Consider the following 6755-nt stretch of genomic DNA (forward strand, 5'->3'; position numbering starts at 1 on the left):
TGTGCCGATTAGTTTCCAGTCCTAGGAAGTAAACAGGGCTCGTGGGTGTGAACCGGAAACCACGTAAATTGAGCAAAGGTTGCTACTGGATGATATGAGTAATTGAAGCACGATAAAACTGAATTAAAATTGTCAATTGTTTCCTATTCTTAAAGCAATATTAGATCCATTTTCTTGTTCCCTTTACGAATATAAAAAAGAAGGTCCCATTGCCTGATTCTGTCAGGTCAGGTCCCTTCATCTTGGTGATGAACACCTGCTGCTGGTAACCATGTAAACCAGCACTACCTGTGCATGGTCGGGTGGTCGGCGACTAAACCGGCTTCCCCACCTGGGTTTCCCTGGGTGAGGAGGGTGTGTAAACACCCAGCAGGATTAAAAACAAGACCTGTCAAAGGGCGGATGAACTCTCTCTGAGTCAACGGCCGTCCACACCGCAGAAAGAATTCTTTGGCAGTCTACTGCGGAATCTTTTGCCAAGTCAACCATGAATCAAAGACAAATTGTTGAAAACGATAACGGCGTAAATGAGACTGTTTCACCCACAAATGGTGTCAGTGTCTCGCCCGGTAGGATTCGTGATGGGCTTCAGGTCACGACCGACCGTCATCCAGCTACTAGAAGCAATCGCGTAATAACAAGAATTGCAACATGGAATGTGAGGACATTATTCCGAGCGGGCAGGCTAGATAATGTTGTTCAGGAGATGGACAGGTTACGGATAAACGTTCTTGGATTGAGTGAAGTGCGATGGACTGGAGCAGGAATGCTGAGACGCGAAAATTGTACGGTGATATACTCAGGGGGCCAGAAACATGAAAAAGGAGTTGCAGTGATCTTAGACAAGCATACATCAAAGTGTACTTTGGGATATTGGGCTCTATCTGACCGCGTCATCTTGGTCAAGCTGAAGGGAAACCCATTCAATGTGAGCATCATTCAAGTATATGCGCCAACATCGGACGCTGATGATGAAGAAGTTGAGAAATTCTATGAAACTGTTGATGAGGCTTACTGCCAATGCAAATCTGCTGACATCAAGATTTTGATGGGTGACCTCAATGCAAAAGTTGGTGCAGATAGGGACGGAAAGATTGTCGGTCCTTTTGGCCTCGGTGTACGCAATGAGCGTGGCAACCGGTTTGTGGATTGGTGCAACCGTAACGGACAAGTCATCACCAACACATGGTTTAAGCATCATCCAAGGCGCTTGTATACGTGGATTAGCCCAGGTGACCGTGTGCGCAACCAAATCGATTTTATCACAATCAATGAACGATTTCGCAATTCGGTTTTAACTCAAAGACTTACCTGGGGCAGACTGCAACAGTGACCATAATCCCGTTGTTTTGACAATGAAACTGGCTGAAGAACGAGAAGAAAAGCAAAGAAAAACAATTAGAGTACAAAGAACTGAAGAATGATAATACCAGGTGTGAGTTCAAAGAAGATCAACTGAAGACTTTCTACCGTACTCGAAAGCAGAACTATGGCATGTGGTTCGAGATGCCCTCAAAGGCAGCCGAGATGAGTTTGCCTGAGAAGAAGAAGCTGAAATTTGGCAAGAACTGGATGACTGAGGAGATTTTGAAGTTGATGGAACGGCGGAGCTTCTAAAGAACAGAAATGAAGTGCAATATATCGAGCTATGCCGAGATCCGTAGAAAATGTAATAAAGCGAAAGAGGCCTGGCTGAATAAAGAATGCGAAAGATGGAACGAAAGGGCTGCACAAACTTAAACGAGATATTTGATACGTCAGGAAGCTAACAGGGGAAAAAAGTAAACAAGTGGCTGTATTCGTTCAGAAACTGGAGTCATGCTGACAGAACCTCGTGGCATTTGCGGCAGATGGGAGCGTTACATCACTGAACTGTTTCACGATAATCGAGGCGAACCACCACACATCGAGGCTAACATCGATGGTCCTGAGATAACGAAGGATGAGATCCGGAATGCCATTAGGAAGATGAAGAAAGGCAAGGCATTGGGCCCAGACGATGTCCCGGTTGAGTTATTCGAAGCAATTTCGGACTAACACAATGCAAAGCTTTAGCACCCAGAAATTTGTATCTTCCAATTCTTCCTTCACGAATAAAGGATAAACTCTTTTTCCTTTATGTAAACAGCGTGTTGTACAAAACTCTTCAGTGTGTACTCACTCGGAAAATGAGAGTGCCTTTTGGGGTACTTTTACCACAGTTGAAGTGATGAAAGCTATTGAAAAAAAGATAAAAGTTTATTGGAACTTTTGAAATTTGGCACTTTGAAAACACAAGTTCAGATTTGTTTGCAGATTATGTGAATTGTTTCCTCCATAAAAAGCAAGAGAGTTCAGGATTTCCAGGTCGTTTACAAACTCCCGAGGAATCACAGAAATACGTGGCGACTATTATAAAAACGAAGGAATACAGTTAAGGCATGATAAAATAGACTACAATCCAGATTTAAGAGCATTGGCTAAGCTTTGTCTTAACAGCTTGAGGGGTAATTTTGTCAAAAATACAATTGACTTAAAATAGAATTCATTAATGATCCGCTACATTTCTACAGACGTTTGAACGGGGCCGACATTGAAAGGCAAAATCTTTGCATCTTGAATGATGATTTAGTCGAAATTGTCTTCAGGAGAAAGCATGAGTTCGAAGTATAAAATAAACTAACAAATATCTTCATAGGAATTTTCACAACTGCATAGGCTAGATTACAAGTTTACAATGTGATGGGTCTGTTGCAGCATTATATTCTATACGTAGATACCGTAGCTGTATATATGTAAATAAGCCGGGGATCCAAGGCCACTCTAAGGGGATTACCTGGGTAATTTAAAAAACGAAATCACTCAAGAACATGGGGTAGGTAGTTACCTTACAACAATTGCATGCGTGGTCCAAAAAGTTATGCGTACGTTGTAAATAATGGAAAAATCATTGTAAGATACAAGGTTTTACTTTGAATTTTAAAAATAGCCAAATTCCTGATTTTCATTCTACTCTACAAATAATACATAACTATGCACGTTCATATGTCGAAAATTTAAACAATAAAAAAGATGTTGCAAATAACAGTAAAATAACAAGAGAAAAAATGACCAGTTGGCTGGTCAACAAGAAAGAAGTAAAGCAGTATCAGATCGTCTACGACAAAAAATTATTGTCAAATCTGGGGAAGACACAATACCATTCGGATATTATTGCCCACCAGTGTCTAACTCTGCTTGTCCGTCTGTAAAGCACATTATACGTCTTCCTGATTCAATGCTTTATACAATGTTACAGCACACTGCACTAGGGTGTAGAGTAAATCATATCTGTGTTGATGACAAAGCTAACGACGAGACATCTAGTGATGAAGAAATAGAAGACGTTTTGGTGTATAATGATGTTGTTAAGGATGACGATGACGATGACATGATTTTTGAATGAAGAAAACGCAAGCGATATAAGTTTATCGGAATTTCACGACGAGGAACATATGGATTTTCAATCTGAGTACGAAAATGATAAAACATTTTTAAACGACATTGAAATGTCTGAAGATGAAAATCACGTTTGTTTTTATCGAAGGTTTAAAAGTAATTATTAATTTAATGCTTATTGACATCGTGTTAATATTTCAAACATACATTTAAAAAGTACTTAATCCATGTAAATCATATTTTCAATGTTCAATTTATAACAATGATGAATATTTAAACACTCATCATTTTCCAACTGTCTGATATTTTTTGCAATTCTATCTTTAAGGTCGTGGACCATTCTTTTGCATTTGCAGGATAAACGAAGTATGTTGGATGCTGCATTGCTTTTGGTACTGAGACACAATGCAAGGTTTCTAACATTATTTGTGCCAATAAAAGGTTGTTGAGTTTTTGACTGTTCATAATTCTTGAACATCCAATCAGCTTCTTGTTTATTAAGTATTTCACTTCTTTATAGAGCATACTTAATTGATACATGCAAGATGGTATATAGTCTGTTGTAAAACAATTCCGTTTTCATTTGCAAGACAATGGACGTGCGTTTTAAAACACCATTTAACTTTTATATTTGCGGAGGAAATATCCCTTACGAAAATTATTAATAGGATCTTATTAGAATTCCATTAGGAATATAAGATTCCTATAGGAAATCCTATAGGAAGGCAGAGTGAATTCATTTTTATTCCGATTGCGATATGAAATAAATTAGGAAAATGGCGGCAATTTTAAAGCCTATAGGAATATTTAAATTCCTGTAGGAAATCTTATAGGAAGGCAGAGTCAATTCATTTTCATTCCGATTCCGATAGGAAATATATTAAGAAAATGGCGGCAATTTTAAAGCCTATAGGAATATTTAAATTCCTGTAGGAAATCCTATAGGAAGGCAGAGTCAATTCATTTTCATTCCGATTCCGATAGGAAATATATTAAGAAAATGGCGGCAATTTTAAAGCCTATAGGAATATTTAAATTCCTGTAGGAAATCCTACAGGAAGGCAGAGTCAATTCATTTTCATTCCGATTCCGATAGGAAATATATTAAGAAAATGGCGGCAATTTTAAAGCCAATAGGAATATTTAAATTCCCGTAGGAAATCCTATAGGAATCCGTAATTGGATTTGTTTTGCAATTCTGACTTGAAATCCTTTAAGAAAATAGTGGGAAATAAAAACCTATATAAATATTCAAATTCTTATATGAAATCTTCTGGAAATGTTATTGGAAAAACCTATATAGCAATCGAAATATATAGGAAATGCTATTTATTTTTTTTCCAAAATTACAACTATGCTGGATTCTTCAGATATCTAATGCATGAATTAAAAGGAGCATTGTGGCATGGAGTGGTTGTTGTGTAAACGACAATGATAATGTCATCTCTTGAATCAAAGGCTGCAGATGCTTGAATTCTTTACCAGAATTTAAACAACAGCTTTACGAGCTGACATTGATTAAACTCCTCAAAGCAGAGCAACAATACATGTCAAAATTTAGCCATTAGATAATGAGTTTTCAGAACCATTACGAACAGCAACAGCACGTGATTGAAGAGGAATTGATTTTTGATTTCGCCACCATGGGCCAATTTCCAATAGGATCCTCTATGAAGTTTTAATAGGTTTTTGGAGATCTGGTAGGAATTCTTATAGCAATAACTTGTATGGGAAAACTTGTAGGATTTCCAAAAGGATTACTTTGTAAGAATTCTTATAGGAATACTTGTAGAAATTCTTATTTCAATTTGTATAGGTTCTTACAGCATCCTATAGATTATTCCTTTAGGCTCATGGGCCAATTTCCATAAGGATCCTGTAGAAAGCTTTAATAGGAATTCCTACTGATAATTATGTAAGTGAAGCTAATCTGGTAAGAGCCATCTCGTTAGGTCAATGCTTTCTAACTTAAATGAGCTATTTCACCCAGTTACATGTAAATTCATTTACTGCTACGGCAAACCTTGGAATTTGGCAAAATGTTTAAAAGGATACCGAATGTAATTTTGCTTGAAGGGTTTCCTGAAAACTTGACGGATATTTTGGAAGGATGTCAAAACGCTTTAGGGTGGATCTCCACTAGACGATGTTTATGACGATCGTCTTAAAAATTCACTGCGCCACATGCGCAGTAGGAAATAAAATCGTCAACAAAATCGTCAACAAAATCGTCAAAGACGATTGCAAATTGCAATGTGAAATTGAGAAAATGGCGGATGTGAATCAAACTTTAATGCATTATTTACTTCTTCGAAGGCATTTGATTTTACTGCATGCATGTAAAGTAAGATCCATAAAAACAAAGCGAAAACGACCAAGATTTTGGATGCGTAAACTGTACGAGGAAAGAAATGAGAAAGGCGAGTACAATTTGCTGGTTAAATACTTGCGATTATACGATCATGAAATGTTTTTTAGATATTTCAGGATGTTACCTGACACTTTTGAGACCTTGTTGGGGTATATTGCCCGGTTGATAAGAAAGAAAGAGACGAAAATGCGAGAACCAATAAGTGTAGATCAAAGACTTTTAGTCACTCTGCGATATTTGGCAACTGGGGATGGTCATACAACTATCGCTGCCAATTATAGAAATAGCTCAACGACTGTTGGTCGAATTATCTACGAAACATGCAACGCACTTTGGGACAAACTAAAGGAAATGGGTTTCATTTAAACACCTTGCACTGAAAGTGACTGGAGAAAAGTATCTAAAGATTTTGAAGATCGATGGAACTTTCCTAATATGCTGGGAGCAATTGATGGAAAGCATGTGCAGATGTTTGCTCCTGCTGGACAGGCATAGAGTTTTTTTAATTACAAAAAGACTCATAGCATTGTTTTGTTGGGAGTTAGTGAGGCAAAATATAAATTCACACTGATTGATATTGGTGATAGTGGGCGGCAAAGTGATGGCAGCGTGTATGCCAACAGCAATCTTGGCTATGCTATTGAAAACAAGCTTCTCAACATGCCCACAGATGGCAAGATTACCCATTCAACGAAAGTACTACCCCACGTATTTGTAAGGGATGATGCATTTGGCCTAAAACGCCACATGATGAAGCCCTATCCCTTTTCAAATCTGTCTGAGAGGAAACTAATTTTCAATTACAGGCTAAGAACAGCCAGACGTGTCATTGAAAATGCTTTTGGTATTTGTGCTAGTCGGTTTGATGTGTTTCATAGGCCTATATTTGCCAAAGTTGATAATGTGATTTCCATAACTAAAGCTGTTGTGGCATTGCATAACTTCCTTATGAGCATAAATGAAGATG

This window comes from Xenia sp. Carnegie-2017, unplaced genomic scaffold (genome assembly GCF_021976095.1).
Source record: "Xenia sp. Carnegie-2017 unplaced genomic scaffold, XeniaSp_v1 HiC_scaffold_6, whole genome shotgun sequence".
In the NCBI taxonomy this organism is placed as follows: Eukaryota; Metazoa; Cnidaria; class Anthozoa; order Malacalcyonacea; family Xeniidae; genus Xenia; species Xenia sp. Carnegie-2017.